General features: G+C 27.6%; 1 protein-coding gene across 6 annotated transcripts in view; it reads left to right on the forward strand.

The window, feature by feature from the left end:
* Nucleotides 1–11,264, forward strand: part of LOC107443665 (ectonucleoside triphosphate diphosphohydrolase 3) — a 104,611-nt gene that overhangs the window by 6,612 nt on the left and 86,735 nt on the right. The window contains exon 1 of one of the 6 annotated variants that reach the window (XM_071188243.1): nt 3,832–4,172. The exons of 4 other annotated variants lie outside the window; for them this stretch is intronic. The gene's annotated coding sequence lies outside the window, so the exon portion shown is untranslated. Of the gene's footprint in view, nt 1–3,831; nt 4,173–7,526; nt 7,653–11,264 lie in introns of those variants that run through there. One more of the 6 variants, XM_071188246.1, reaches the window with a different exon arrangement.

Genomic DNA, 11,264 nt, shown 5'->3' on the forward strand with positions numbered 1-11,264 from the left:
TATATATATATATATTGGACACACTTATCCATTTTAGATCCTTTTCCCTTTTCTCTAAACACCTTTCTTTCGATGCAAGATATGCCGTAATTTATGATAGTTTCGGCAGTTTTTAAAATTCATTTAACTGACATCTTTCAACATATGTCTGGAACTATGTTAATGAATCAAAAGAGTTTTGCACATGATATAAAATTTATTATTCTAAAGATAATTTTTTACAAAACATAAGTTTTGAAAATTACTATACTCTGTAACGTTAATTTTTCTTTTTATTGTATAAGGTGTAAAGAATTTCACTTCGTCTTAAACTGTGTCATTTTAAGTGATAAAACACATAGTTATAACTAAGTTAGACAAATATTTTTCAAAGAACATTATCTTTAAATTTTTATTTTTATAGAACTATACAACGGATGGAGTTTAAAATTTGGATTTTGTTAGTTAAAACTACAGTTTAAAAAGAGGTAAATATTTGTTAAATTTGCAATTGAAAATGTTCGCATTCATTATTAAATGAAATATTGAAACATATAAAAATAACTATTTTTTTTTACATTCATTTACCGCTTTGGTGAATTTTTAGCTTAAGTTTTCAAATTCTGCTCGAGGCATAGAAAAATTAACATTATGGTTCATTTTCATTATGGAATTGCGAAAAATAAATGTTTAGTTAGAGTATTTATGGTTGTCATTATTTTGCGATCACACTTTAAAAATGACATCCAACAAAATTTTGCTGATTTTGCAAATTCCCTTTTCCATTCAACTGTCATGAAGTGAACTAGAATTGAAGTAATAAATTATGAAAACAACAATCCTAAAAACATGCTTAATGTATTGCTTAGGGAAAACTAATTCTATAATAAATAACTAAATTTAAACAATGATAATAAATTTTTTACTGCGAAATAACAAGTTTTGTTATTTTTTCACTGCTTTTCATAGGTTTATCTATATCGAATGAATAGTTCTATAGTCTTTTAATTTTTGGAACTTTTGGTTGCTGTGCTGGGTCACTTTCTATTTGAGGGAAACTAATCCGGATTTTTGTTACAAGGAAAGGAAAACGATTCAAAACCTCAGGCCAACAACAAGATGACTTTTTTATTAGTGATATTTTTCGTCAGCACTCAGGCGAGACAAATTTCCCAGCCATTTTCAGGATTCGAATTTAGATGTGAGCTCTACATTAGATTTTTGAAATGTTCATTGTGTTTCGATAAAAGAATATCAGAATTTTTATTAATTGTTCTTCTCAGGATACAAAACTAAATAAAATAGTTAATTGACGGTCTTATTTGAATTTTTTGTTCTTTACTCTTGAAGTGAATTTATTACAGTGCTTGACAGCAGAAAATCTGTTTTGAAATAAGATAAAAATGACTCTATGAATATGAAACTATGTACTTATTTCATTATTGTGTTCCACGCTGAACAATTTATAATGTACAGTGAGCAAAAAAATGACCACCCTGAATAACTTTTGATCTAATGATCGGATTTTCACGTTCTTGGACTTAATCTCAATGGCTTGAGAAGGTGAACTCAAATATGCTATTGCCATATTATTAGCAAATTCTTTCTTTGTTATGAAAATGGGCACGTTCTGCTTTCTTTTTATTATGCTTTATAGATGTTAGCGAAAAACTCAGTTTTGGGTTCTTTCCTACCCTGGAAATCCTGTTTAACCAACTGCAATCCAGTAAGTTTTTCAAAGGATTTTAAAGTTCGTTATTAATGCAAGTGTCTTAATATTCAACTTAATATTCTGACTCTGTGACTTAATATTTTACTGAGATATTGATGTTGTTATCTGATATCATCATTGAAAGTTTCAAAATATGCGAAATCCGCAACTTTTTATATAGATCTACCTCAAAAAGCATCTTCCATCATAAAAACTAGCTCTACCATCTTGTAGGAAAATAAATCAAAAGTATCATACCATTTTTGAGAAAACAATTACAAAAATTACATATAAGTGCATTGTTAGAAATCCTTTTCAGACAGTACTGGTGAATCTCCAAAAAAGTTAGGATACTTTTGTAGGAACTCAATCTGTATTGATAATTTACAGTTATAAACAAAAAAAATCACTGCAGGATTCTGTCATTAAAAAAGGTCTTCCTTAGTCATGAATTTGTATTAGTGTAAAAATAAAGCATGATCATCAAATACAAAGCTTCACGAAGTCAATATTTCTGCTTAAGCAAAAAAAAATTTGTTCAAGCTTTCAACAATTTTTTGTCTTCATATTAATAGATTATTTCCTAATATTTCAAGAAAAAACATTAAAAAATGATTTTCTTCGAGTAAATCTAATGAAACATCTAAAAATGTTAATGAATTTTTTAATTAAACATTTTCGGTCAGAAGCTTTGCAAGAGCGGAATGTCGCTGCCCCAGATATACAGCAGATACAACAGAAATAAATGTGAGATCAACAATCTCTGAACTTGCTTTTAAAGTATGACAAAATTAGATGAAGAAATGAAGTTAAAAGAATTTTACAAAATATCTTCCTTCTTGCTTTATTGATATTTTTTATATAAATTCATTACCAAGAAAAATAAGTTTTTTCAAATATCAAAATTATATTGTATTTTTTCTTTCAAAATTATAAATTTAGATACAGTTTTAAGAAAAGTATCTTCATTTCGGTTTATTCTCAAAGGATAGATCCGTCTGACAGAAAAGCGCCAAAAACTGCATTTTTCACTAAATCTGATAAAGTATAAAATTAAAATGCCTCACAGAAAGTATGTCCCTTTACTATAATTACAAAGCAAGCTAAATTTACATTGTACAAATAAAAAAAAAAGACCAGTACATCTAATAATAGGATCTGCACGTTCTAGGACTTAATCCCAATGGTTCAAGAGTGTGACCTCAAAGATGATAATTAATTAATTAGACTCAAAACCGTACTCTCTCAGAATAAATATAATGTTTTTAATCCCCGAAATATAGCCACAGTCTGCATATCGATAGTTTGGAACCCTTAATGTTGCGTATTTTGTGATATCTCTTTTATTACTTTTTAATTGAATTGTAATATTTGTGCACACAATCATCAAATTCATTTATCCAAAGATAATTCAATGCAAAAATATTTTTTAGTACATATGTATTATTTTTATTATTTTACTTAATAATTGTCAAGAATTGTTTTTGATTTGCATCGTATACAATTTTTTACCATCATTTTAAAGAATGTAATTTTAAAATGCAAAATACGAACTTGAAACGTAATCATTCGATTAGTAAATCAAATTTTAAGAAACTCGCATTATGTTTTGAATATTTTTTCTTTACCTTAATTGATATTAAAATTTAATAATTCGTCAAACATACGTACTTGATGATTTAAAAACTTCATTTGATTTCAAAAATATAAAGAAGACGAGCTCAAAAGTAGATCTCAAGTGACTATAGACGTGAATGAGGAAACGAAAGTGATAAGTAATGTGATTTGTGTACACAATCATAAGATTCATTTATCGAAAAATAATTCCATGCAAAAATAATTTTGAGTAAATATTTATTATTTCAATTATTTCATTTATTAATCATCAAAAATTTTTATTTTTATGGTATATAATTTTTTTACATCATTTTGAAGAATATAATTTTATATGGCAAAATGCGGACTTAAAACGTAATCAATCGAATCTCAAAAATAGATCTCAAAACTCATTAGACGTGAATGAGGAAACAAAAATGATTTGAAAAACTAAAAAAATCGCGGTAGTCAGGAGTGAAACATAAAATAAAAAAAGTGAAAAAACTACAGTGGCCGTGAGATGTTTTCTTATTTGCGCCTAGTGAGAGTTTTATTTTATTTTCGAGTGGATGAAACATGCCGGCTTTTATTACCTTCCTCACATTTTGAAGTTTTCAAATCACCATCAAAACATGATAGTCGATACTATGTGGATAAATTTCATTATAATACTACCTAATAAAAAAATAAACCTTCATAAATTGTGTTGTTTACTCACACTTTCTGAAGAATCTATCTTTTAATAAGCTAAAAATAGATTAGCAAATAAATCTTGAACAAAATAAAAAAAACTGTTAGGAGAAGGATAAAAAAGTTACAATGATAAGTAGAGTGAAGTGCTCTGAACAATAAGTCATGATTTGCTCTTTTGATTCCATTTAGACAGGTACGTTTTTATTTTTTTCTTCTTAGATCAATGTCATCATGATATGAATAGTTAACAAAACACCTTTTTGTTTTTAATACGATTTAATTAGTTGAATTTCATCACGAACAAGCTATCTGATTTTTGTCTTTTTGTAGATAAATTTCATCATGATACGATACTGATTTATTTTATTCTGAATACGTTTTTTTTTTTTTTTTTTTTTTTTTTTTTTTTTTTTTTTTTTTTTTNTTTTTTTTTGCTGGGAGATATTCTAAAATATAATTTACTTATGTAATACTCTTGTTTAGCGTATCAGTTCAGAATAATCAGGTAGTGCTTTCATAAAGTGAAAACATAGCAGTTTTAAATGCTTATAGGATCTTTACATTTTAATTAGATTACTGAATAAAATTTCATATATCATCTTTGTGAAAAGGCTTTTTTCAAAAATAATCCTAGGTGCTGGCTAGACTCCAAAAACTTTTAATACACTATTTTTAGTGTCTGAATAATCATGTTCATAAATAATATTTGTCTGTAATATCTTTACATTTGAGAGAATTTATTTCTAATTTAAATGCAAATTCTTAGTTTTTTTTGTCATTTATATTAGAGCAAAAGTATTAGCAATTATTTTAAGAAACAAACATACAGTATTAAAATACATTGCTTTTGCAAAAAAAAGAGATTCCTAATAAAAGATCACCAAAGAAAACACACACAAACAGAAAATTTAGAGAACCTCAATTTAATATTTTTATTCTAGTACTGAATTATTTACATTAATAGTTCGAAAACTAAGTGATTTTAACGATCACAGAAAGTCTTCATTCGTTCCCATAAGTTTTAACACATTTTGAAATGAAGTCTTATATGTTTTCCAAACTTTTAAAGTAAATTCAAAATAACTATTAAAGGTCTTTAAATGCAAAAAAAAATATGTGAAAAGATTGATTCATAAAGGCTCAATGAGTATGAATTCGCAAAGCAGATTAGAAATGTATGTCTGCATTGTATTTTAGAACAGTTTTGAGGGTTTTCTTATCAAATTAAAAAAAAGCACCTAAAATTCGAAATTTCATCTTTAATGTTTATGGATATATAATTATTGTCATTTCAAATCAAATTTTATAAATCACGCATCAAAATGTTAGTTTTGCTTGAAATATGAAAGAATTGACTGTTATGTAACTTCACTTATGTAAGGATTTTTCAATTAGATGAGTGCTCTAAACCTATTAATACAATAGCTTTTTTTAGAGTCGCGATGACTCAGGGGATAGAGTGTTCAACTTCCAATGTGGTGAACAGGGTTCGAATCCCAGCAATCGCTGGTCGATGCGAATTCCGCATCCGCCTCCCGCCGGCACAATGCTGATTTGAAATAATACAAGGCTAACGAGTTGAACATTAGCAGTCGTAAACCCAACAAATTGAGTCGACTGTTCAGCAACGGTTGCAAAATGAAATAAAATTATGACAAACGAGCCGTTGTGGTTTAGGGATTAGAGCAGTCACCTTCCAATGAGGTGAACCGGGTTCGAATTACGCTTCTGGCTCGCACCGACCACAGTGCTGACGTAAAATATCCTCAATGGTAGATGGATCATGGTTGAGTCCCCTTGCTGTCAGACTAACCGTTGGAGGTTCTCGTGGTCTTCCTCTCCACGTAACGCAAATGCGGATTAGTTCCTTCACGAATGCAAATTTCACCCAATACTTGATCCATGTCTTCTGGATCTCTTGTCTTCTGGATTGGGTTCAAAATGACAAGGTTACGGTGTTGAACTTTAGTAGTCGTAAGCCCGAAATTGGGTCAGCTGTCCAATGACGGCTATAAAATAAAATTATAAAAAGTTGATGAAAAATGATTTGGGGATAATGAAAAATTGTTTAAACGGAGGCTGAAAAATGACTTTATTGAAATACACACAGTGGCGGGAAAAAGTTTGTAACCACTTATTAATTTTTAAAAGAATTTTTTTTTTCAAATCAATTGGAACTGTCATTGCTTTAAAAATAAAAGGCGCATTAGTATGATTTCTTTATATTATTCATTCAATTATGGTATGATACAAATGTTTGAAACCAGTAATGGTAAAAATACTTCTGAAATGCATTTAAATTCCAAAAGATGATTGATTTTGCAGGTATCTGAAACAACTTTTTGAATGCCAATCTTCTATTGATTTTCATTCATATATACGGTCTTTTGATATTCATATATAGTCTGTCCGGTCTTTTGATAACTTAATATTTTAATTTGATTATCATATAGTTGTGGGCAGAGAATTATGGCAGCATTATCTTGTAGATTTTGGTTCAACTTTTTAGGGAATGAAGTTGATGATTGTTGGTATCTTGGTTAGACGAGGATAATACAACCTCTACATTTTGCAAATCGAATAATTAAGACGTTGAATCTATGTAAAAATGTCTGTAAGCAAGAAAAAGTTAATGTGTTGTTTGCATTTAACTAATTCTTAGATTTCAGAGCTATTAAGAAGGTACTTAGATAATTTTAAAAAGGCTATTTAAAATTTCATTGAGAACAGATATTTCAGATGAGAATGTCATACAAGATATTCTCAAAATGTGTATTGAATGAAAAGTAAAAACGTTTCACAAAAAAAAATCTGCTGAAAATTTCAGGAATAATTTTGAATTCTGTAGAACGAAAGATGCATCAATATGCACTTCACGAGGTATTCTGAGATTTTATAAAAAAAAGTTTTGCTTATAACCATTTCCATGTAAGTCTCTCTTAAATCGAGTTATTTTACAAGCATATGTTTCCATTGAATAAAAAGGCCAAATTATTTTGCTGTATTTCAGAAAGTCTTATTTAGTGATGAAAGGTAATAGTTGGTAAGTAATCAACCATAGAAATTCCCTATCGTTTGTAATCAAAAACCAGTTTGACAGTTTCATAATTTAAATTAATTGAAATCCAGTGGGTTAAAATAGTAATAATATAAAAATTATAGTAAAATTTTTTAGGTCGGGGCTATAGATTATACCAAGCATAATATCTGAAAGTTATGTACTCGATTGTTTCAAATCAATTTTCAAAATTTAACTATGTAAAAACATATGCTTGCAAAGATTATATTTCACCTTCAATATTAAAATAAATTCATCAACTAATGATTTTTTTTTACATTCGTCTATGAATTGCATACAAAAACACTTTCCTTTGAAATTTCATTCAAGCGTTTACATTTATCTATGAATGGCATATAAAAGCACTTTCCCTTTGAAATTTCATTCAAGATATAAGGACAAAAATTCAACGAAGAAAAAGACATTTCTTACGTCATTAAAAATACATTAAAGAAAGGAGTTTATTACATCCCAGTAAGATTAATTGTTCCCGTGAAAACAAATCAAGCTATTTGCCAATATGCGGAAATTCTATTCCTCTCTTTTCTATACTTTCTTTTAGAAAAATTTATAATTTTAATGGATTGAATTTCGCCGAAAAGCTTCTTTTAAATTGTAAGTATTATAAGTTAATCATTTTTTCCTCGTTAGTAAAATAATTAAAACTAAGTGTATGTTATTTTAAATGACGCTTTTTTTTTAAATTTAGTTATAAATATGCTGAAACATTCAGAAATTTCATGCGTCAGGCAACTCTATTTTTTTTTTATAATTTATGTTTAAATTAACACTTATATTTCCTTATTCAGTATTAATTTGAATCGTTTATATTCTTACGTGCATTTGAATACGTTCAAAGTAAATAAAACTGGAACTTGATTACTTCAGACTATCTTAAATCAAATTATTTTTTATAACTTATAACTTATATTTATATAAACACATTTTACGTTTCCTTAGTCTGTATTTATTTGAAGCACATAAATTCTTACACGCATTTGTGTTAATTCGAAGTGAATAAATATTGAAACTTTATTACTTCAGCCTTTTTTAAAACAAATTACATTTAATTTATATTAAATGAACATATTTTACACTTTCTTATTTTGAATTAATTCGAAGCGCATTTAATCTCAGCCGTATTTGAATTTATTCGAAGTTAATAAAATTAAAACTTAACTATTTCAGACTATTTTAAATAAAATTATTTTTAACTTATATTTAAAGGAACACATTTTACGTTTCCTTACTTTTTTTTAATTCAAAGTATATATATTCTTACTTGCATTTGAGTTAATTCAAAGTGAATAAATTTAGAAATTTTATTACTTTAGACTTTTATAAATGAAATTATTTTCAATTTACATTAAATGAACGCATTTTACGTTTTCTCATTTTGCCATAATTTGAAGCGCATGTATCCTCAAGCGCATTTGAATTTATACGAAGTGAATAAAATTAAAACTTGATTATTTTCAGTTTTTTTTTAAATTAAATTATTTTTAATTTATGTTTGAACAGACAGATTTTACTTTCCTTATTTTACAATATTTTGAAACGCCTATAACAGGCAATGAAAGCATTTATAACGACTCACTTTAAACTGAAACTATACAATTTTAATGTTACTTAAAAATAATTTCTGAATACATTCAATTCATGCAACTTTATAATATTCAGTGTCATTTTCTTGTTTAAAACAATTTTCGCTTACTAAAGGAATATTTTATTACAATGCTGAGAAGATTCAATAAAATACTTTTTAACACTAACGAAAGTGTTTAAAAAATTTTAGACAATTTTAAAAAAGTTGGGAAATATTTTTCAAAAGCATCTTAAGAAAAAAAAAATGATTAGATATATGTTGGATGCTAAATGCTGGATATTGGGGTTATCTCGACGTTTGGCGCGAAGCGCTACTAACCGATTCATCGAATCTGTTTAGTCGTATTCTAGGAGATCCTAAATATCATTGAAGTTGTAACATGTTGCAACAACAAATCAAGTCCTTAAAGAAGTAAATCTTGAGTTTAGAGATTAGATATCTGTGCTTAGACATATTTTCTAATACCTGTCGGCAACAGTTTTTCCAGTGGTAGAAAAATTTATGTTTCAATAAACGATGTTTAATTTAGAAAATTTAAGTAAAAGTTACTTTGTCCACAACTACACATAAGTAGTTCTTAAAAATGAAATTTTATTTTGCTTTCACATGTTTGAAAACGTTGTTAGAAGTAACTAAATTTCCTTGCAAGTTTCTAAATTTTATTAATTTCAAAACTGTGCACAACTTCTTGAAGATTCAGTTTTTGATTCAGCATTATCAGTTTTTGATTGAGAAAAACTTGATAATTATTCTTTTAAACGTATCTAATAATTGAGTCTTCATTTCTTTTTGTAAGCACATAAAATGCGAACACTTAAGTTCGAAATATTTTTTAATAATATTTTTGCTTAAAAACATGTATTTTAGTTGTTGTGAACAAGTTACAAAATTAATTATACAATGCAAAATTGATGAAATTAATTTTAGTCTAAAAGTGTTGTGTAAGTAAATAATCTTTATTAGTTAATTTCAAAACTGAAATACGTAGCTTAAATGCATAATTTATATTTTAAATAATTTTAACCTCCACTTCAAATAAATAAAACATGTATAAAACAATGGTGTGTTTCAGTTTTGGCAATATCCTCGATAGCATAACGACTTAGCAAGTTTACAAGGCATAAGGATCAAGTTGTTTTTTAAAAAATCGGGCAAATTAGATAAGGTTGGATTTTTTTTCATTGTTGAAATTTTCGGGATATATTCTTTACATAAAATTTTTTGACGCGTTATTTTTGCTTCTTTTTCTTAAAGTTTTTGGAAATCCTCTGAAATTTTGAGAAAAATTATTTATCCATTATGATACATGTTTTGAAATGCACGTTTTGTATTCTACTACTTTCACACTAACTATTAAGCAATAAATATTTTGCATCAAAGGTCTTTCAAAAATCATCGTCAAATTCTGCCAGGTTTCTGCGAATACATACGGATGAAAACATGTATGACCTTAAAGTAGACTCAAATTTTACAGATTCAATGCCTCTTACAAACTAGACAGTGTCGGAAAAGAAACAAAATAGATTAAACTTTAACATATGGCCTTTAAAGCCCGTACATAATTAATTGAATACGGAAATGAGAAAGTTATTTTAAAAAATATGACTATCACCCTTCGTCTCCATCTAGAATTTACTGAGGGGGCGGGAAAACATAGTCTGAGCAAGATAATTCTGGTGTAATTTTTTACGTGGAATTGAATCAAGTCACACTAAAGTCATACACTGCTAAGGACGGTTAACAAATGGTTGCATAGCGTATAAAGAGTTGTAAATTGCAAGTGAAAATAAAGAATGTCCGAACATTAAAAAAAGATAATTTATTGTGCTCTGAAACACAAAAGGTATGAAATGTGTTCAAGGAACAAAATAGTCATTTTGTGTTAAAAACTGAGAAAAAATTAAATACCATTTGAAGGCATCGTGGAGTATGAAGTCAATAGGAGGTATGATCACCATGCAAGGCCGGATTTACCTATAAGCTAAATAAGCTGTAGCTTGGGGCCCCGAGATGACAAGGGCCCCCAGATCCTGCTTTCCCTGCTGCCTCTTTTTTTAAAGTTTTATTGGGAGCTGGGGCTCTCAGAAGCCCAAAATGCATTTTTTTTTCTTTTTTACATTGTCGGACAGATAAAATATAAATAAATGACTGAATAAAACAAAAAACTTCGGTGTCATTAGTAGGGAACATATTATCTTTCAAGCAATTTAGGTATTAATAAATCATTTATAAATAAATAATTTTTTAGTTTAAAAGGTAAAAAAGTTTTTTTTGTCCCATCATCCGATCATCAGACTATTTAATATCTGTTTCTAAGGATCAGAATTCCCTTTTATTTTACTTTAAAATTGTACAAATGATATATTTAATGCTTTCATGTGATATGCAGCAGTTTTAAATAGCACTTTAAAATATCTAAAAAAGGACAGAAATTGTTAGCTCAGAAAAAAATTAACTAATACTTTTGAATAAGAATTTAAATAACTACACACGTTTGTTTTACTATCTCATTCTATATAGCATTATTTAGAGTAGACAGTTGCGTGTGGGTGTGATGATGACGTAATAAAAGAGGCATACAAAAAAGTTAAAATCCTCAATATTATATTTTTAAACTCCTC

This window comes from Parasteatoda tepidariorum, chromosome X2 (assembly GCF_043381705.1).
Source record: "Parasteatoda tepidariorum isolate YZ-2023 chromosome X2, CAS_Ptep_4.0, whole genome shotgun sequence".
NCBI classification, from domain to species: Eukaryota; Metazoa; Arthropoda; class Arachnida; order Araneae; family Theridiidae; genus Parasteatoda; species Parasteatoda tepidariorum.